Source organism: Hemitrygon akajei, unplaced genomic scaffold (assembly GCF_048418815.1).
Source record: "Hemitrygon akajei unplaced genomic scaffold, sHemAka1.3 Scf000038, whole genome shotgun sequence".
NCBI classification, from domain to species: Eukaryota; Metazoa; Chordata; class Chondrichthyes; order Myliobatiformes; family Dasyatidae; genus Hemitrygon; species Hemitrygon akajei.
Window position 1 is genome coordinate 5,244,453 of NW_027331924.1, and position 22,589 is coordinate 5,267,041.

The 22,589-nt window shown below is 43.7% G+C and overlaps 1 long non-coding RNA gene across 1 annotated transcript; it reads right to left on the minus strand.

Annotated features, from left to right (window-relative positions):
- Positions 1 to 236: 236 nt before the first annotated feature.
- LOC140720228 (uncharacterized) lies at positions 237 to 15,954 on the minus strand. The gene is made up of 4 exons (XR_012097131.1): positions 15,775 to 15,954; positions 14,105 to 14,372; positions 2,564 to 2,682; positions 237 to 500 (listed from the first exon to the last, which is right to left on the minus strand). It is a non-coding gene; the product is annotated as an uncharacterized lncRNA (long non-coding RNA).
- Positions 15,955 to 22,589: the final 6,635 nt, after the last annotated feature.

Sequence of the window (22,589 nt, forward strand, 5' to 3'; positions counted from 1 at the left end):
CATGGAGCAGTACGGGCCCTTCTGCTCACTGTGTTGTTCTGAACCAATTGAACTGGTCATTCAATGCCTTACTAAACCAAACCCTCCTACCTGCACAAGGTCCACATCCCTCCATTCGCCTCACACTCACGTGGTATCTAATAACCTCTATCGCGTCTGCTGCCTCCACCACCTCCCCAGGCATTCATTCCAGGCACCCACCACTATGAGTGTGAAAAGAAAACTTGTATCGCACATCTCCTTTAAACATTCCGAGTCAGGTTAAATATTATCGTATTACTCGGTGGTTTGCAGTTGATTATTAAGTAGGTGGTTTCGGGGTTCCTGGAGGCACATGATAGAATAGGCCGTAGTCAGCTTGGTTTTGTCAGTGGAAAATCTTGCCTGTAATTTTGTTGGAATTCTTTGAAGAAATAACAATCAGGGTAGACGAAAGAGAAACAGAGGATGTTGTCTGTTTGGATTTTCAAAAGGACTTTGACAAGGTGCCACACATGACCCTGCAAAACAAATTAAGAGCACATGGTATTACACAAAAGCTGCTGGAATGTAGAAAACATTGACTGTTTGGCGGGTTACGAAGCGTGGGAATAAAAGGAACCTTTTCTGGTTGGCTGCCGGTAACTCGTGTTGTTCCACAGCGGGCTGTGTTGGGACCTCTTCTTTTCACATTATATGTCAGTGGCTTGGATGGCAGAATTGAGCGATTTGTGGCCAAGTTTGCGGATGATACAAAGGTAGGTGAAAGCGCAGATAGATTTGAGGAAGTAGAGAGGCTACAGAAGGTGTTAGGCAGATTAGAAGAAAGGGCAGAATGTAACAGATGGAATATATTGTCAAGAAGTTTATGGTCATGTACTATGAGAGAATAAATAAAAGGGTAGACTATTTATTAGGTGATAGATTGTTTTTAAAAAATGAGGTGCAAATTACATGAAGGCTAATTTGCAGGTTGAGTCGGTGATGAGGAAGGCAAGTGCGGTGTTGGCATTCACCTCGAGAAGACGAGAATATAAAAGCGAGGAGGGAATGTTGAGACTTTATAAACAACTGGTGAAGCCTCACTTGGAGTATTGTGAGCAGTTTTCTGCCCCTTATCTTAGGAAGGATGGGCTGACGTTGGAGAGGGCTCACAGGATGTTCACATAAATGGTTCCTGGATCGATCCCCTTGTCGTATTAAGAAGCAATGTGGATCTTCATTTGGTTTTATCACGTGTAGAATCATCTGCTCTTATGTTGGTCAATGTGACAAAAGCTCAATTTATGACCCAATCTACGACCTGCCTAGGAATTATGGACCTGTATTCCCGGATTCCTCCATTCTCCCATACTCCTCAATTGCCTACCATTCACTGTGCATGTCCTTCTCTGTTTGGTCTTCCCAAAGTGCAACACCTCACACTGATCTGCATTAAATTCCATCTGTCATTTTTAGAAATTCTTTCCAGCTGCTTAATTCATGCTGAAAGTTTTGATCACCTACTTCGCTACCCACTCACGCTCTGAATTGAGGTGTCATCTGCAAAACTAGTTTAGCAGAATACTATTGATATTCAGAAGTTTCTATATCCTGCCCCTTAAAACGTCTTCCAATAAGTTACCCACGACTGATGTCAGACGCACCTGTCTCTAATTTCCAGGCTTATTCTTCGAACTTTCCTTGATCAAAGGAAGCTAATCTCCAGCACCTCACCCGTGGCTGAGGACATTTGAAATCCCTCTGCCAAGTTTCCTGCAATTTCCGCATTAGCCACCGACATGAACCGGGGAGGACACCCTATCTGGTCCTGGGCATTCATCCACCATAATTTGTCGCAAGTCGGCAAACACCCATTTCCCCATAATCCGTATATGGTCCATGACCTCAGTCCTGTTCTGCCCCATTTCCTTTGTCCATGTGTCTGTTACTGAAGCACCTACAGATACAAAAAACATTTAAAATATCTTCCCCGTCTCTTGGAAGATTGTTCTGATCGCCAATGGACACCATTTTTGTCCCTTGCTATCCTCATCCTCTCCGTATATCTCCAGAGACCCTTGGGATTCTCCTTCAGCTTGTCTGCTCGAGAAAACTCATGCCTCCTTTGATTCCTGCTGAATTCCCTGTGAAGTAGTTCATGTTTTCTTATGCTTCCCGAGTGACTCATTTCATATGAGCTGTCTATGCCTCTTTCGTCGTCTTAATCAGACTCTCAGTATGTCTCTAAAATCAAGATCCCTGAAGCCTTGGCCTTTATTCCAACAGGAACATATAAACTCTGCACTGCTGAATGTTTTCAACTTAGAAAGCATTGTAACCCAATCTACACCGGCCTGAACTCTGCTGATGACATCGAAATTGTAGTGTTTCCAAACTACAGTCAGATTCCGAGGACCAGTTATATCAATCTACACAATTATCTTGAAACTGATAGAATTATAATCACTAGATACAGAGTTTTCTCGGGCACACATTTCTGTCACTTGTAAACTACGACCTCCAGCATCTCATCCACTCACTGAGGAACACTACTTCCTCGATCCGAGGTGTTTCTCACCCTGGCATGTGAGATTCAACATACCTTTCCGGAGTCTCATTCTCGCCAACAGAACCCACAGTCTGTCCCCCGAATTGGTGAATTCCCGCTTAGTACTGCTGAAAGGATGTGTAACCATTTGTAATGATTTGGAAACGTATGGCCTAATTAGGGACAAAAAATAGAAATGGAATCATAGAGAAGTACAGCAAAGAATCAGGCCATTTACAACGCGCAGGCCACGCTGAACCATTAAATAGTCTTCTCTACCTCTACCATTTTTGTACCTATCCACACTTCGCTTAAACCTTGTAATCGAGCTCACAATGACCAGCTGCTGGCAACTATTTCAACTATTGAGCGAAGAGGCTACCTGCATGTTCCGCTTAAGCTTTTCACCTTTCACCATTAGCCCATGACTTTTGGTTGTAGTCCCACACAACGTCAGCAGAGAAACCTTGCCGATCTATACCCCCTTAATTCTGTAAACCTCTATCAAATTTACTCTCAATCTTGCACTTTGCAAGGATAAAGTTTTAAGCTATTCAGTTTTTAACTCAGATAATCCAGAGCTGGCAACATCCTTGTAAATTTCCCCTGTGCTCTTTCAACCTTAGTTACAGCTTTCCTGTAGCTAGGTGACGATAACTGAACACAGATCTCGTAGCAAGGCCTCATCAGTATCTCACACGTTACATACCATCTCCGACAATCGATACATTGATTTATGAAGGCCAATGTTCCAAACAATCTGTATACTTTTGAAGCCACTTTGAATGAATTATAGACCTGTATTGCCAGATCCGTTTGATCTTCTACACTCCTCAGTGCCCTTCCGTTCACTTGGTAAGACCGACCCTGTTTGGTTCTATGGAAGAGCAACACCTCCCTCTTGTCTGCACTGAATTCGATCTGCGATTTCCAGCCCATTTTTCCAGCTGGATCAGATCAAGCTGAAACAAACATGAAAGCCTTCTTCACTGTCCACTACACCCCCAATCCTGGTGGCATTCAGAAACTTGCTGATGTACTGTATCATATTATCATCCAGATCGTTGATATCGATGGTAAACAACAACGGACCCAGCACCGATCGCTGCGGCACTCCACTGGTCACAGGCCTTTATTCAGAGAGGAGACCATCTAATACCACACTCTGGCTTCTCACACAAAGCAAATGTGGCAGCGTCGGCGGATCTGAGGGTGTGACCAATCTCAGGTTGTTTCATTTATAGATACCTTAATAATGAATACACTTCGGAGTTTGAACTTTGTTATTGCTATTTTGTAGGGTGGGGTAGCTATTTGTGAACAGTTTGAAATCATTCTTGCTCTGGGATAATCTAATGAGCATGTGGAGAGTGTCAGCGGGTTCGGGGTGCGCACGGATTCGGCAGTGCACATAGATTTGGAGGTGCTCACTGATATGTGGGTGCACACGGATTCGGCAGTGTACATAGATTTGGAGGTGCACACTGATATGTGGGTGCACACGGATTCGGCAGTGCACATAGATTTGGAGGTGCTCACTGATATGTGGGTGCACACGGATTTGACAGTGCACATAGATTTGGAGGTGCTCACTGATATGTGTGTGCACACGGATTCGGCAGTGCACATAGATTTGGAGGTGCACACTGATATGTGGGTGCACACGGATTTGGCGTGTCTGCGGAATTGGTACTTTGACAAAACACAAGATTGTTTCAATTTTGAATACTTTAATGATAAATGCACCTTGAACTTTGTTCTTGCTGTTAGTTTAAGGTGGAGGCCGCTATTTACTGAACAGTTTGGCATGATTATTGCTCTGAGATAATATTCCATGGAGGAGGGTTTTTACTGGGTTGAGGAGTGCGCTCAGATTTGGGGATAAGCGCAGGTTCTGAAGTGTGTCAGCAAACATGGGGAATTAGGGGGTGTAGGTCGATACGGGGTGTGACGAATCTCAAGGTTGTTTCATTCGAAGTTACTTTACTGATGAATACAGTTTGAATTCTGAACTTCGTTCTTGCTGTTTTTGTCAGGTGGAGGCAGGTATTTTGTAAACGGTTTGTAATTGTTCTTGCTCTGAGGTAATCTAATGTGCAGGTGGGGTGTCAGCGTGTTGGGGCTGCACACTGATTTAGGGGTGCAGATAGATTTTGTGCACACAGGTTTAGGGGTGTCCCTAAACAGGGGCTGCACACTGATTTAGGGGTGCAGATCGATTTTGTGCACACAGGTTTAGGGGTGTCCCTAAACAGGGGCTGCACACTGATTTAGGGGTGCAGATCGATTTTGTGCACACAGGTTTAGGGGTGTCCCTAAACAGGGGCTGCACACTGATTTAGGGGTGCAGATCGATTTTGTGCACACAGGTTTAGGGGTGTCCCTAAACAGGGGCTGCACACTGATTTAGGGGTGCAGATAGATTTTGTGCACACAGGTTTAGGGGTGTCCCTAAACAGGGGCTGCATACTGTTTTGCGGGTGTCGGTGGATTTCACTCTGCACAGTGATGGGTGGGGTGCATTGACATTTAGGGATGCATATGGATTTTGGGATGCACACAGATCTCGGAATGTGCCGGCCAGTTTGTGGGCACACACTGATATGGGGTTTGTTCTCAATGTGAGGGTGCACACGAATGTGGGAGAGCGCACAGATTTGTGTGCCTCGTTTTATTTGGAGTGTACACACGGATTTGAGGATGCAGGTCGATTTGGGATGTTATGAATCTCAAGGTACTTTATGAATAAATAAATATTGAAGTTGGACTTCGTTCTTTTTTTTTGCTATTTTTGTAAGGCAGAGGCAGCTATTTGGTGAGCTGTGTGAAATGATACCTGCTCTGGGATAATCTGATGTGCATTTGGTGCGTCACACTTCGCTATAGGTGTGGGGAGTGAACCCGACGAGGTCACCTGTTGAAAGTCAAACCGACGGACGGCAAGCCGCAACAGCAAGGAGTTTTATGTAGGGCCGGAGGGAAAAGTACAAAAGCTGCCGAAAAAGTTGTGTCGAGAAAAAAGTATTTATAAAGAAACAAATGAGAACAAACGCCCATGCACAAAAAAAGTACAAATATACAAACGCTTTCTCAACGACAAACTTTGTCTTTTAACTTTCCCTTATAAATATTTACCAACCGTCAAATCCAACCTCGCAACGAAAGACTGGGGGTTTAAATCTGCCTCCGCCTGGCTGAGATTCTAACATGCTAGCGTTTTATTTCACAACATATGCCAAAGTTAAATCCATAGATCAAGTGTACACACGCTCAGATGAATATAAAGTAATAATGCCCTCCCCACCAGTGGTGTTAACTGTTCAGGGTGTGGGGCACCTGACCCCACTAACCCGGGTATTATTTCAGGACGCCTCAAACAGCCCTTCTGGTCTTTTGGGGCCGTTCTGCTGTCAACAAACTGATGTAACGGTTTGAGTGAAAATAAATAAAACTATTTGGAATGACTGTGTCTAGAATCCTTATTTCTATGAGTTATAGACCAGCAGTGCAAGTTAAATGAAAGGATCGTTTTGATTAGCCAAGCTAGCCATTGTTTCACTGCGGGGTGTGTAAACGGTGAACTCCCAAGAGCTGCGGCACGGGAAGGAAAAGGGCGTGAACCACTGGGGAAACTAAACCATGGACAGAACGAGGGGGAGTTACTAACCGGGCAACGGGTCAAGGTTAGCGGAGAATTAGCATTACCAACCTGTTCAGTCACAGTCTGTTTCGTTGCTGTACTTTGTCTGTGACTGTCTCTAACGTGAAAGGAACAACAGGAAGATGGGCCGGAGAGTTTGTTTCTATGCCGTAGTGTCCGTTACTGACTCGAACGGGGGAGATGCGGCAGGAGGATGGGCCAAAATGCCTCTCCCTGTGCTGTAGTTTCTACTGATAATGGAATAGAATGGGTACAATGATGGGCTGAAGGGTCTCTCCTAGCGCTACATTGTCTGTGGACAATGGGATAGAACGGACAGAAAGATGGGCTGAAAGAGTTTGTCTGTGTTGTCATGTCTGTGATTCGCTGTAATGGGACAGAATCTGCACGATGATGGGCCGAATGGTCTCCCCCACACACTCTCTCTCTCTCTCTCTCTCTCTCTCTCTCTCTCTCTCTCTCTCTCTCTCTCTCTCTCTCTCTCTCTCTCTCTCACACACACACACACACACACACACACACACGTCTGTGCCTGACTCTAATGTGACATGAACAGCAGGATAATGGGCCTAACGGTCTATGTGGTCTTGTGTCTGTAATTGACTCTCACAGCCAGGATGATGTATGAAGGTTCTGTTTCTGAGTACAGAGTCCGCAGCTGTTAAAAATATTCCTTATCACATACATTCAAGATAGTTTACTTAAAAGTACATACTGTTTATTAGCAAGCTTGGGTTGCTCAGTTGACCCACACAGACCTTGTGAAAATCTGCAAGCAAGCGAGTCCCCGAGTACAGAGTCCACAGCTGTTGAAAATATTCCTTATCACACACACACTCTGATAAGGGACACTATGCAGCTTTTCATGCAACAAACACTTCTTTGTTCAAACTTTATTCTCACAGCAATACTTGTCAGGCTGCCAATAACTCAGTTAGTTTTTAACTCTTTTAACTCTGCAGATAATTTCCCAACGTTAGAGTCAGTCACGAACAGGACAGCACATAGACTACCCTTCGGCCCGTCACCCTGTTGTTCCTCTCACGCTAGACACAAAGAAACCGCAGTGCAGAAACAAACGCTTTGACCCATCAGAGTGTCGTTCTTGTCCCGTGAGAGTGAGCAAGGTTTTTACATTTATAGATACTTTAATAATAAATACACTTCGAAGTTTGATCTTTGTTCTGGATACTTTTTTATGTTCGGAAGGGATTTGGGAAATGTTTGAAATGATTCTTGCTCTGGTATAATCTAATGTGCACTTGGAAGGTGTCAGTGGGTTTGGGGTGCGCACGGATTTGGGAATGTACACAGATTTGAGGGATGGGCATAGTTAAGTGGGTGCACACCGATTTGGGGTCGTGATGAGAAAGAACGCTTTTCATTTTTCATACCTTAACAACAAAGGCACTTTGAACTTTGTTCTTGATGTTAGTTTAACTCGGAGGCAGATATTTACTGAGCAGTTTGGAATGATTCTTGCTGTGGGATAATCTAAAGTGTATGTGGGGTGTCAGTGGGTTTAGGAGTGCGCACAGGTTTGGTGAAGTCTGCAGACATAGGGGTGTGGCAGCGAATGTGGGGGATTAGGCGGTGCAGGTCGATTTGAGATATGATTAATCTCAGCGTTGTTTCATTCATAGGTACCTTATTGATAAATACATTTTGAACTTTGAACTTTGTTCTTGCTACTTTTGTAAGGTGGAGCCAACTATTTTGTGAACTGTTTGATACTGTTCTCGCTCTGGATAATCTAATTTTCAGGTGGGGGTGTCAGCGGGGTTGGGCTGCACACGGATTTGAGGGAGCAGATAGATTTATGTTTACACGCAGATTTAGGGATGTCGGTGGATTTGACGGTGCACACTGATTTGTGGGATGCATTGGGATTTGGAGCTGCACATGGATCTTGTGATGGGCACAGATCTAGGGATGTGTTGGCTAATATGGGGATATACACTGATATGGGGATGTGTGTAAATTTATGGGTGTATTATCGAATAAGCGCGTACACTCGAATTTGATTGTCCGGACAGATATGGTGTGTGGGTAGATTTGGGGGTGTGCCTGTAGATTTGGGGTACACACGGATTGGAGTGTGATAAATCTCACGGTACTTTTCTAATAAATACAGTTTGAACTTTGAACTTTGGTTTTGCAATTCTGTAAGGTGGAGACAGCCAATTTGTGAACTGTTTGAAATGGGTTTTGCTCTGGGAAAATCTAATGTGTATTTGGGGGTGTCACACCTCGCTATCAGGTGAGGGGTAGTGTACACGACGAGGGTCACCAGTTGAAAATTAAACCGATATCAGTCCGCACAAGTACGTTAGTGCAAGGGGTTTCATTTAATGCAAGATGGAACAAGTAAAAAAGCTGCCAAAAGGTTGTACTGAAGAAAAGTATTTACATAGAAACAAATGAAAACATATTCTTATGTGGGAAAAAAAATACAAATATACTGTGGCTTGCACCACAATAACAACTTTGTTTGTTTTTAACTTTCCGATAAAACTTCTCTAGGCTCCAAAGATGGTCACAGCCGAAGGGTGGTAGTGGGGACGAGTTCCCACTGCTAAACAAATGCTCTTTATGGTGCGAGTTTCAAACAGCTTCTGACAACCAGATCCGACTCCTGGCCTTCACGTGGAGGAGCTGTTCTCACTGACAGGAGAAGAGGCAAAGGAGGGCCACTGGCGCCCTAAAACCAGTTGCCCCGGGCAGATGGGGCTCGTTAACCACGGATGGTTGCTCATCTGGGAGAGGGAAAACTCCGATTTCAAACCTCCGTTTCCACCAGCGGTGTCACCTGTGCAAGGTGTGGGTCACCTGACCCCACTAACCCAGGTATAATTTCAGGACACCCCAGACGGTCCCACGGATCTTTGCGGGCCATTGTACTGTCTACAAACTGCGGTAACCGTGTGAGTGAAAATAAATGAAAGCATTAGAAATGACTGTGCCTAGAATAATATTTTTATCATTTATAGACCAGTAGAGCAGATTAACTGAAGGCCTGTGTCTCTTTTGTCTCTGCTGCGGTGTTTATACCGGGTCATGTCGCCTTCGGACCAGCCTCGGCCTTCTCAGCCGTTTCAGCCTGAGAAGTATCGGAGGACAGTGTTGAAGTCACTTCCTGATGATTCTGACCATTTGGGGTTTGAGAAGACCAATCGATTGCTCAGAGATTGGTTCTACCGGCCGCTAATGAAGATGGAGGGTGAAGAATACAGCAAGTGGTGCATTCGATCCATAAGACGGAAGAGACTGTCTACGCGGGCAGCTCCCTTGTCACATTTGCAGAGTGCAGGGCCTCTGGACCTGGTGTGTATGGATTTCCTGTTGATAGACCCCGATGCAGCAACGCGGCCAATGTATTAGTCATCACGGACCACTACACCAGATATGCGCAGGCTTTCCCCGCCAAGGATCAGAGGGCGTCCACGGTGGACAAATTTTCATGGGAGCTGTATTTCATTTATTATGGCCTCCCCAAGCTGATCCATTCTGATCAGGTTGGAATTCTGAGAGTAGGCTTATGAGCATACACTGCTACAACTGTACAAGTAAAGAAGCTACCGGGACTCGCCATGTCGGGCATGATCAGGAACAGTCAACATGGATTTGTGGGTAGAAGGTCATGTTTGACAAACCTTATTGAACTTTTTGAAGAGGTTACTAGGAAACTTGACGATGGTAAAGCAGTGGATGTTGGCTATATGGACTTCAGTAAGGCATTTGACAAGGTTCCGCATGGAAGGTTAGTTAGGAAGTTTCAACCGTTAGGTATTAATATTGAAGTAGTAAAATGGATTCAACAGTGGCTGCAAACACGAGGAAATCTGCTGATGCTGGAAATTCAAACAACAGACACAAATTTCTGGTGTAACACAGCAGGCCAGGCAGCATCTATAGGGAGAAACACTGTTGACGTTTCGAGCCGAGACCCATCGTCATGACTAACTGAAAGTGAAGTTTGTAAGAGATTTGGAAGTAGTGGGGGGAGGGGGGAATGCGAAATGATAGGAGAAGACCGGAGGGGGTGGGATGAAGCTAAGAGCTGGAAAGGCGATTGTAGAAAGTGGTACCAAGCTGGAGAAGGGAAAGGCCATGGGAGAAAGAAAGGGGGGGGGGAGCACCAGAGGGAGATCGAGAACAGGCAAACAACTAAATATGTCAGGGATGGGGTAAGAAGGGGAGAAGAGGCATTAACGGAAGTTAGAGAAGTCAATGTTCATGCCTTCAGGTTGGAGGCTACCCAGCTGGTATACAAAGTGTTGTTCCTCCAACCTGAGTTTGGATTCATCTTGACAGTAGAGGAGTCCATTGATAGACATATCAGAATGGGAATGGGACGTGGAATTAAAATGTGTGGCCACTGGGAGATCCTGCTTTCTCTGTCGGTCTCAGCGAAACGGTCTCCCAGTCTGCGTCGGGTCTCACCAATATATAAAAGGCCACACCGGGAGCACCGGACGCAGTATACCACACCAGCCTACTCACAGGTGAAGTGTCGCCTCACCTGGAAGGACTGTCTGGGGCCCTGAATGGTGGTGAGGGAGGAAGTGTAAGGGCAGGTGTAGCACTTGTTCCGCGTACAAGGATAAGTGCCAGGAGGGAGATCGGTGGGAAGGGATGGGGGGGGGGGGGGGGACGAGTGAACAAGGGAGTAGCGTAGGGAGCGATCCCTGCGGAAAGCAGAAGGGGGGGGGGAGGGAAAGATGTGCTTGGTAGTGGGAACCCGTTGGAGGTGGCGGAAGTTACAGAGAATTATACGTTGGACCTGGAGGCTGATGGGGTGGTAAGTGAGGACAAGGGGAACTCTATCCCGAGTGGGGTGGCGTGCGGATGGGGTGAGGGCAGATGTACGGGAAATGGGACAGATGCGTTTGAGAGCAGAGTTGATGGTGGAAGAAGGGAAGCCCCTTTGTTTAAAAAAGGAATACATCTCCTTTGTCCTGGAATGAACAGCCTCATCCTGAGAGCAGATGCGGCGGAGACAGAGGAATTGTGAGAAGGGGATAGCATTTTTGCAAGAGACAGTGTGGGAAGAGAAATAGTCCAGGTAGCTGTGAGAGTCTGCAGGCTTATATTAGATATCAGTAGATAGGCCGTCTCCAGAGATGGAGACAGAAAGATCAAGAAAGGGGAGGGAGGTGTCGGAAATGGACCAGGTAAATCTGAGGGCAGGGTGAAAATTGGAGGCAAAGATAATGAAGTCAACGAGCTCAGCATGCGTGCAGGAGGCAGCGCCAATGCATTCGTCGATGTAGCGAAGGAAAAGAGGGGGACGGATACCCGCATAGCCTTGGAACATGGACTGTTCCACAAAGGCAACAAAAAGGCAGGCATAACCTGGACCCATATGAGTGCCCATGGCTACACCCTTGGTTTGGAGGAAGTGGGAGGAACCAAAGGAGAAATTATTGAGAGTAAGAACTAATTCCGCTAGACGGAGGAGAGTGGTGGTAGAGGGGAATGGTTAGGTTTGAAATCCAAAAAGAAGCGAAGGGCTTTGAGATCGTCCAGGTGGGGGATGGAGGTATATAGGGACTGGACGTCCATGGTGAAAATAAGACGGAGGGGACCAGAGAACTTAAAATCATTGACAAAATTCAAAGCGTGAGAACTGTCACGAACATAAGTGGGAAGAGATTGAACAAGGGGGGATAAGACAGTGTCAAGGTATGCAGAAATGAGTTCAGTGCGGTAGGAGCAAGCTGAGACAATAGGTCTACCTGGACAGGTAGGTTTGTGGATCTTGGGTAGGAGGTAGAAACGGGAAGTGCGGGGTGTGGGAACTATGAGGTTGGTGGCAGTGGATGGGAGATCCCCAGAGCTGATAAGGTTGGTGATGGTATTGGAGACAATGGCCTGGTGCTCCTTAGTGGGGTCATGATCAAGGGATAAATAAGAGGAGGTATCAGAGAGTTGTCGCTGTGCCTCGGCCAGGTAGAGGTCAGTACGCCAGACAATACAATGGTACTGTCCACTCTGTCTGTGCCTCTCACATTCCTGTAAACGTCTGTCAGACCTCCCTCAGCCTCTGCCACTCCGGAGAAAATTCCCCGAGATTGTGCGGTCTCACTTTATCCAGGCAGCATCCTGTTAAGCCTCTTCCACTCACCATCCAAAACCTCCGCATTATTCCTGTATTCGAATGCAATTCTCCAGATGTGGTTAAACTAGAGATTTATACAACTGCAACATAACTGCCTGACAATGGAACCACTATCTGGGAGTTATGAACTTGGATTCCAAGATCCCCCTGCAGATCAACACTGTCCAATCTCGCTCCATGAATACAACAGCAAAGAGATAATGCTGAGGCTTTATAAGACACGAGTCAGGCCACACTTGGAGTATTGTCAACAGTGTTGGGCCCCACATCTCAGACAGGATGTGTTGTCGTTGGAGAGAATCGAGAGGAGGTTCAGAAAGATTATTTCGGGAATGAAGGGGTTAAAATACAAGGAGCACTTGGCAGTTTAGACCCTGTGTTCACTGGAACTCAGAAAAATGCGTAGGCATCTCATTGAAACCTACCGAATGTTGAAAGGACTGGATAAGGTGGATGTGGAGAAGGTATTTCCTGTGGTTGGCCACAGCCACAAAGTTGAGGGGCCACCTTTTCAAACAGAGGTAAGCAGCTTATTTTTTTTATTAGCCGAGGTGTATTGGATCTGTGGAATGCTCTGCCACAGACTGCGGTGGAGGCCGAGTGTGTGGGTATATTCAAGGTGGAAGTTGATCGTTTCCTGATCGGTCAGGGCATCAAAGGATATGGCGGGAGGTCAGATATCTGGAATTGAGTGCGATCTGGGATCAGCCATGATGGAAAGGTGGCTGACGAAATGGGCTGAATGGCCTAATTCTGTTCCTATGCCTTATGGACTTATGAACACAAGCCCCCACAATCATGATGAATCTCCTCTGCACTCTTCCAGCACAAAACATCCTTTGTACAGAATGCTAAGCGGAACTGAATGTAACTTTTCAAGAACGTTGTCAAGTCAGGCAGCATCTGTTGAGGGGAATAGAGTCAATGGTTGGGACAGAACCCCTCCCATACGGCACTAACACAGGCCTTTCGACCCAACCTTTCCATGCTGTCCTCCTGTCCATTTAAACTAATCCCTCTGCCTGTCTTTGACACAGAACACAGAAATCTACAGCACATTACAGGCTCTTCAGCCCACAATGTTGTACCGACCATGTAACCTACTCTAGAGACTGCCTAGGATTTCCTGATCGTATATCCCTCTATGTTTCTAAGCTCCATGAACCTATCTAAGAGTCTCTTAAAATATCCTATTGTATCCACCTCCACCATCGCTACCGGCAGCACATTCCATGCACCCACCACTCTCTCTGTAAGAAACTTACCCCTGACTATCCCTCGTTACCGACTTCCAAGCAGCTTAAAACTTCGTCCCCTCATGTTAGTTACTTCAAGCCTAGGAAAATGCCTTTGGCTGTCCACATGGTCAAAGCCTCTCATCATCTTATACACCTCTATCAGGTCACCTCTCATCCTCCGTCACTCCAAGAAGGAAAGGCCAAGTTCACTCAATCTATTCTCATAAGGCATGCTCTCCAATCCAAGAGCAACATCCTTGTAAATCTACTCAACACTCTCTATAGTATCCACATCCTTCCTGTAGTGAGGTCACCAGAACTGAACACAGGACTCCCAAGTGGGGTCCAACTAACCCCACAGCCCTGACGTGTTGGGGTACAATTGCTTATGTATGGTTAGGAGAAATATAGCCTCAACATCACCTCACAGCTCATGAACTCAATCCCACGGTTGATGAAGGCCATCACACCAGAAGTCTTCCTAACAACACTGCCAACTTCCACAGCAGCGTTGAATGTCGTATGGACATGGACCCCAAGATCTCTCTGACCCTCCACACTGCCAAGACTCTTACCATTAATATTATATTCTGTGTTCAAATTTGACATGCAGAAATGAATCTCTTCATCTGTGTTGAACTCCATCTGCCACTTCCCAGTTCTGCATCCGAGGCGAGGAAATAGATTGCTGAGCCTCTGGCTAGGATCATTATGTCCTCATTGTCCAGGGGAATGGTACCGGAGGATTGGAGGGAGGCGAATGTTGTCCCCTTGTTCAAAAAGGGGAGTAGGGATAGCCCAGATAATTATAGACCATTGAGCCGTACATCTGTGGTGGGAAAGCTGTTGGAAAAGATTCACAAAGTTAAGGTCTATTGGCATTTAGAGAATCATGGTCTGATCAGTGACAGTCAGCATGGCTTTCTGAAGGGCAGATCATGTCTAACTAGCCAGATGGAGTTCTTTTAGGAAGTGACCAGGCATATAGATGAGGGTAGTGCAGTGGATGTAATTTACATGGATTTTAGTAATGCATTTGGTAAGGTTCCACACGGTAGGCTTATTCAGGAAGACAGAAGGCATGGGATCCGGGAATGTTTGACCAGGTGGATTCAGAAAATGGCTTGCCTCCAGAAAGCAGAGAGTTGTGCTGGAGGGAGTACATTCGGATTGGAGGGTTGTGACTAGTGGTGTCCCACAAGGATCAGTTCTGGGACACCTACTTTTCGTGATTTTTATTAACAACCTGGATGTGGGGGTAGAAGGATGGGTTGGCAAGTTTGCAGAAGACACAAAGGTTGGTGGTGTTGTGGATAGTGCAGAGGATTGTCAAAGATTGCAGAGAGACATTGATAGGATGCAGGAGTGGGCTGAGAAGTGGCAGATAGAGTTCAACCTGGAGAAGTGTGAGATGGTACACTTTGGAAGGACAAACTCCAAGGCAGAGTACAAAGTAAATGGCATGATACTTGGAAGTGTGGAGGAGCAGAGGGATCTGGGGCTACATGTCCACAGATCCCTGAAAGTTGCGTCACAGGTAGACAGAGTAGTTAAGAAAGCTTATGGGGTGTTAGCTTTCATAAGTCGAGGGATAGAGTTCAAGAGTCGCGATGTAATGATGCAGCTCTATAAAACTCTGGTTGGGCCACACTTGGAATACTCTGTCCAGTTCTGGTCACCTCACTATAAGAAGGATGTGGAAGCATTGGAAAGCGTACAGTGGAGATTCACCAGAATGCTGCCTGATTTAGAGAGTATGGATTATGATCAGCGATTAAGGGAGCTAGGGCTTTACTCTCTGGACAGACGGAGGATGAGAGGAGAAATGATAGAGGTATAGTTGATATTAAGGGGAATAGATAGCCAGCGCCTCTTCCCCAGGGCACCACTGCTCAATACAAGAGGACATAGCTTTAAGGTAGGGGGAGAGAAGTTCAAGGGGGATATTAGAGGAAGATTTATACTCAGAGAGTGGTTGGTGCGTGGAATTCACTGCCCGAGTCAGTGGTGGAGGCAGACACACTAGTGAAGTTTAAGAGACAGCTAGACAGGTATATGGAGGAATTTAAGCTTAGGGAGGCAGAGTTTAAGGGTCGGCACAACATTGTACTGTGCTGTATTGTTCTATGTTCTATCTATTTCTCGCTGGAATCTCTCTTTTAATTTACTTTTTTTATTGAAGGCAGGACACAGTACAGAAAACGTAATGCATTACATTTTGCTCCATTTTGCTTTTATACCTTACCCCGAAACACCACCACAACGTCATCAGTGGGGCCTTCTGGGAGCTGTAGTCATTAGTCCTCGCTCTCTCCCTGTCAAAGCATGCTTCGTCAGCCACCACAGACGTCGCCGAAACAGACCGACCGAGGCGCGAAGGGGAATCACACCCGTCTTTGTGGGCGCCGAGGCCGGCTACACCGACAGAAGCGTTTCGCTGAACTCAGCCATGGCGATGGAGCGGAAGAGGAGGGGCTGATCATGGGCCGATTTCCTGCAGCCTATCGTAGCTCAGACGTAACACAGACCCCTGCTGCCATTGGCTGCAGTGCCTGTCGCTCAAATGGGAATCCAGAGGGTGATTAGTTTATGTGAACGTCACTCAGCCTTCCTGTCTTTACGAGTTTGGATTTGGATTTATAACGGGACAGGAAGCAAATTGGGAGAAATGTGAGTTTTTATGTGATGGTGCACCAGTCTCCGAGTTACATTATTAACAATAAAAGGGCAAAGGCCGTGGTGAGGAAGGAGGTGATTTACTGGAGGTTATATGGAGATAATATTGGAAGGGATATCAAACTTGGAATTGTTTGGGATATGATTTAGAAAAAGCGGTTTTGTGGGGATCATGTTGATTAATGAGGGCAAAATGATTGTTACTGAACCAGGGAAGGTTGTGTTACTGGCTGGGTCATTTGTTGAGATTCATAATCAGGATAATTTTAAGTGAAGAAGTTAAACAATGTAGGGATATGTTTTTCAGTGAATACCCTGATGTGCTGGAAGTCAGCTGTAGCAATGATAGTATCACTGATGGAGAGATTTCTTTGTATGATTTTAAGACGTCTATTAATAATGCAGGTCAGGTTTTCCCAGGAAAGAGTGATATTTGAAAGTGTAATTGTATATAATTTGCTTTTGTGAAAATATTAAATGTTTGAATTGTGCATCTACTTTCCTCATGGAAAATGGAAATAGTAGTGCCAATTCTAAAACCTGGCATATCGCCATTTGATCCTTCTAGTTAAGGGCCTATATCGTGAATATCTCGTTTATGTAAACTTATGGAATGTATGGTAATCAAGCGCTTGAGTTATATTTAGGAAAGACTGGTGATAAAGTGTTTTATTAGAGTGGATTTTGGAAGGGTGAAATGACATTAGGTTCAGTTTTAGATTTGGAAGATGATATTCGGAAAGCACAATTAAATAAAGATGTTGTAATAGTAGTATTTCGTGATACTGTAAAGGGAAATGATATGGAAGAAAGGACTTTTGATTAAATTAGGAGTGAGGGGGACATTGTATAATTTTTCTGAGTTTTTTTTTGGATGGACTGTCCAAGTACCGGTCGGCATATTATGTTTGTGTTTCTATGAGATAGAGAATGGGATCCCACAAGGCAGTATTTGTAGCCCATCATTATTTAATATTATGATTAATGATATTTTCTCTGAGATGGGAAAATGGGATACCCTGGGTATACAGATGATGTAGCTTTATAGATTAGAGGTATTAATTGCAATTTACAATTAATAGGTCAAACAGTGGGCAGATCGATGAGGATTTTAAGCTTTCAGTCGTTAAAACACATTACGTTGTTTATAAACAGCATTAATAGACTTGCACTTGATTTTAACTTACCTGATTAATGTCTTGAGGAAGTGTCAGTGGTAAGATTTCTCAGTATGTGAATGGATAATAAGCTGACGTGGAAGCACCTATCAGTAAAAGAATTGATAAATGTAAAGGAGCTTTAAATCTACTCAGACATCTATGTGGATATTCTTGGGTGCAACATGAAAATCTTTGTTGACCAATTATATTTGTTTAATTTGATCTGTTCTTGATTATGTCTGCGTGGCTTATGGATCAGCTTCATCTAAAAATTAAAAATGTTTGTATGTGATACAATTACAGACTTTAAGATTGTGTTCTGTTGCAGTAATGTTGTCTCCTGTTTTGGCTTTACTGATTGCAATGGGACAATTGCCCTCAAAGTAACAGAGGTTCAAGTTGATGTCAACATACTGGATTAATTTGCGGGGGCAAGGAAATGATCATTCTGTTAAAGGTGTGCTGGAGGACGGTTGGGGACATCACATGAAGAGTGTTTTTTTGTTCTGAGTGGCTGGGTTCTTACCACGCTGGGAATACGGGTGTATTTGATGATACAATATGTACCACTGTAGCTTTCTCTGTAACCACACCTTGTTTTTTCCAATGACTTCAGTTGATTTTAGGTTACACGATCGGATTCGGTTCTGCCTGAGAGTCTGTTGGTTCATCAGTATATTAATGAAAGTTATTATCATACAGTAACCATTTTTACAGATGAATCAAAAGATAAGTTAACTGGGGATGCTGGTGTGGCTGTCTTTGTGTGCCTGAATTGCAGGTAATGATAAAGAAATGACTTAGAACCATTTATCAGCATAGGAAGCAGAATTCTTTGCCAACAGCTTAGGCTTACAGTGGGTGGAGGAAATTGGTCCTTTTAATTTGCTCAGAATAAATTTCGGTTTTGATGAGTCTTAAACAGGTTATTCTGGTAGTAGGTCAGATTGACTGTTGGAAACCTGTCAAACGGTATTTCATATATAAAGTTTGATTTATATGTCTGCACATTATGGGCCCTGCACATCACACTGTTGAGGGAAATGATGGGGTTGACTGTTTAGCAACGAAAGCTGTTAAATGTTAAGCTGTGGATATAGACCTTCCACTTAGCAAATTAGAAGCTAAAGGGTTGGTGGTGTTAAGAATTAGGGACTTATGGCAAGACGTAGGATAATGGACATAAGGACAGACACCTTTACAGAATACATAATCCTGTTGGGTTTATAGAAGAAGGGCTTAAAACAAGGGAAGGAATGATATTGACCTGACTTAGAAATGTCCACACTATGCTTAATTATGCCTTGTAACTAATTGGAAAACTTCATTCTGTGTCGTGTACAGTTTGTCATTATGAAACTGTTGAAACACATACTATTTCAATGTGAAGCGTATAAGGCTGAAGAAAAATCAAATGCAGTCTTCAGTACAATCTTTGCGAGGGTAGATAGTTTTCAAATAAAAACTATTAAATTATGGGACTGACTTTAAATCAATTCACAGTTTGAGCTGGAAAAGGCATGTAATAGTTGTGTTAAACCTAAGGAAATGACATATAAGGTAGCAAAGGTGAGTGGGATGTTGGATTATTGGGATGCTCTTAAAATCCAACAAAAGGCAATGAAAAAAGCCATAAGAATGGTCAAGACGAAATATGAGGGCAAACTGGCCAATAATATAAATCAGGATACTAAAAGTTTAGTTTTCAGTTACATGAAGAGTGAAAGGGAGATGAGAGTTGATACTGGACCACTGGAAAATGATGCTGGTGAAGTAGTAATGGGGGACAAAGAAATGGCAGATGAACTTAATGAACAATCTTCACTGTCTTTTCCGGTCAGCACCGCCCCCAATTGTCCCATTTAACCTGTCTCATTACGGGTGGACTTTAGGACCCGGGGGAGCTCAGGACCCGCCGCCCGCAACTGCTGCTGAATCCCCGGTGTTTCTGTTCGGTTGACGGATGCGGTGAACAAGTTAAAATTAATCGATCGATAATTCTCATGTCGTGTTTATTTTACTCCATAGAACCATAGAACACTACAGCACAGATAACAGGCCATTTGGTGCTTCTAGTCTGTGCGGAAACTTTATTCCGCTCGTCCCATTGACCTGCACCCAGTCCATAACCCTCCAGACCTCTCCCATCCATGTATCTATCCAATTTATTCTTAAAACTTAAGAGTGAGCCTGCATTTACCACGTCAGATGGCAGCTCATTCCACACTCCCACCACTCTCTGAGTGAAGAAGATCCTCCTAATGTTCCCCCTAAACCTTTCCCCTTTCACCCTAAAACCATGTCCTCTCATATTTATCTTTCCTAATCTAAATGGAAAGAACTTACTCGCATTTACTGTCTATACCCCCCATAATTTTGTAAACCTCTATCAAATCTCCCCTCATTCTTCTACGCTTCAAGGAATAAAGTCCTAACTTGTTCAATCTTTCCCTGTAACTCAACTCCTGAAGACCTGGCAACATCCTAGTAAATCTCTGCACTCTTTCAATCTCTCCAACCTCTCCATGGATACCTCATGTCTGAACTTTCTGAACTAACCTCCCATGTGGGACCTTGTCAAAGGCCTTACTAAAGTTCATGTAGACAACATCCACAGCCTTTCCTTCACATACTTTGTTGGTAACCTCCTCGAAAAACTCTTCAAGATTCATTAAACACGATCTACCATGCACAAAGCCGTACTGACTATCCTTAATCAGCCCTTGGCTGTCCAAATACTTGTAAATCCGATCTCTCAGAACATCCTCCAATAACTTACCTACTACTGATGTCAGGCTCACTGGCCTGTAGTTACCTGGTTTACTATTGGAGCCTTTTTTAAACAACGGAATAACATGAGCTACCCTCCAATCCTCTGGCACTGCACCCGTGGCTGAAGACATTTTAAATATTTCTGTCAGGGCCCCTGCAATTTCTACTCTCGTCTCTCTCAAGGTCCGAGGAAATATCAAGTCAGGCCCGGGGAATTTATCTACCTTTATGCGCTGTAAGGCAGCAAGCACCTCCTCTTCTTTAATCTACGAATGTTCCATGACACTACTGCTTGTTTCCCTTCCTTCCCTATACCCTATGCCAGTTTCCTGAGTAAATACTGATGCAAAAAAACTGTTTCAGATCTCCCCCATCTCGTGAGGCTCCACACATGGACGACCACTCTGATCTTCTAGGAGACCAATTTTGTCCCTTACTATCCTTTTACTCTTAATATACTTGTAGAAACCCTTCAGGTTTTCCTTCACATTATCTGCCAAAGCCACCTCATGTCTTTTTGCCTTCCTGATTTCCTTCTTTAGTATTTTCTTATGTTTTTGATACTCTTTAAGTAACTCATTTGCTCTTTGTTGCCTCTACCTGCTATACACTTCTCTCTTTTTCTTAACCAGATCGCCAATGTCCCTTGAAAACCAAGGTTCCTTATGCCTGCTAACTTTGTCTTTAATCCTGGCAGGAAAATGCAAACTCTGCACCCTCAAAATTTCACATTTGGAGGCATTCCACTTCCTGAACACATCCTTGTCAGGAAAAAAAAACTTATCCCAATCCACTCTTCCGAGGTCTTTTTTCATTTCCACACAATTAGCTCTTCTGCTATTTGGAACCTCAACTCGAGGACCAGACCCATCCTTATCCGTAATTAACTTGAAACTAATGTCATTGTGGTCACTGGACCCAAAATGTTCGCCTACACATACTTCTGTCACCTGACCTGTCTGGTTTCCTAATAGGAGATCAAGTATTGCATCCTCTCTCGTAGGTACCTCTATATATTGATTTAGAAAACTTTCCTGAAAACATTTCACAAACTCCAAGCCATCGAGCCCTATTACAGTTTTTTGGAGTCCCAGTCAATATGTGGAAAGTTAAAATCCCCTACTATTACAACTTCCTGTTTCTTACATCGGTCTACTATTTTTTTAAAATTAGTTTTTTATGCATTTTCTACATCGCTGCAGATAGAAAAAAAAACCCAAATCAAAATGAAGAAAATAAATACAGTGCAAAAAATAAACATACAATAATAATATAATACAAAAAAGATAATTGAGAAAGCAGCCAAATTGAAGACATGTAAAATTACTTCCTCCTTAAGCCCCGTAACAAAAAAAACTGCAGTCCAACCACAACTCCAGTCCATAAATCAGGACATTCAAACCCCCAAAACTGTAAATACACTTAAAAACAGAAAATAATAATGCCGACTACCAAAAAAAAAGAGCTGAAAGCAAGGGACCGAAAAAAAAAACCTTAGTTAAGAGGAAGGGTATGAAAGTAGGTCTACTATCTTTATACAGATTTGCTCCTCCAATTCTCACTGACTATTGGGCGGTCTATAATACACCCCTATTAGTGTGATCACACGTTTCCCGTTCCTCAGCTCCACCCATATGACCTCTGTAGACAAGCCCTCCGGTCTGTCCTGTCTATGCACAGCTGTGATGTTTTCCCTGACTAGTAATGCCACTCCTCCCCCTTTCATCTCTCCCCCTCTATCACGTCTGAAACAACGAATATTTCTATCATGTATAAACCTTAGGTGGGAGGTTATCTTTTTGTAATAATGTATTAAAAATAAATTATAAATTCTACCAATGAGAATTACAAATTCTCTTACTGAAGGATTCATATTCAAAATATTATCCAACAAATCAGATTCTTGCATATATGGAAACTGAGATAATTATTTTTGTAAAAATGTCTAACCTGAAGATATTGCAGTAAGTGTGTATGAGAGAGAGAATATTTACTAATTAACTCTTCAAATGTCATCAATCGACCATCACAAAATAAATGAAAATAAAAATAAATAAATCTGCAAAAAAAACAGATCCCCTTAATCACTAAAGATTAAACAAGTTTGGGAGAGAGAACTTAATATGACCTTTGTTAATGAAGATGGTCAATTCTTCTTTGATATGTGCCAATCAGTGTTTAATTCAATTTAAAATTGTTCACTGTTACTATTTAACAAAGGAGAGACTATCCAAAATATTTCCTAACATAGACAATTATTGCGATAGGTGTAAAACTGAAGTAGCCACTTTTTCACATATGTTCTGGTCATGTTCTTCATCAAAATCTTTTTGGAAATCTTTATTTTCTACAATTTCTAAAGCTCTGAAAATTAATTTACAACCTAATGTACAAACCTTTGATTTCTGTCTATACATGCAGTCCTCTCATGTTCCTTATCCTCCTCCACCTC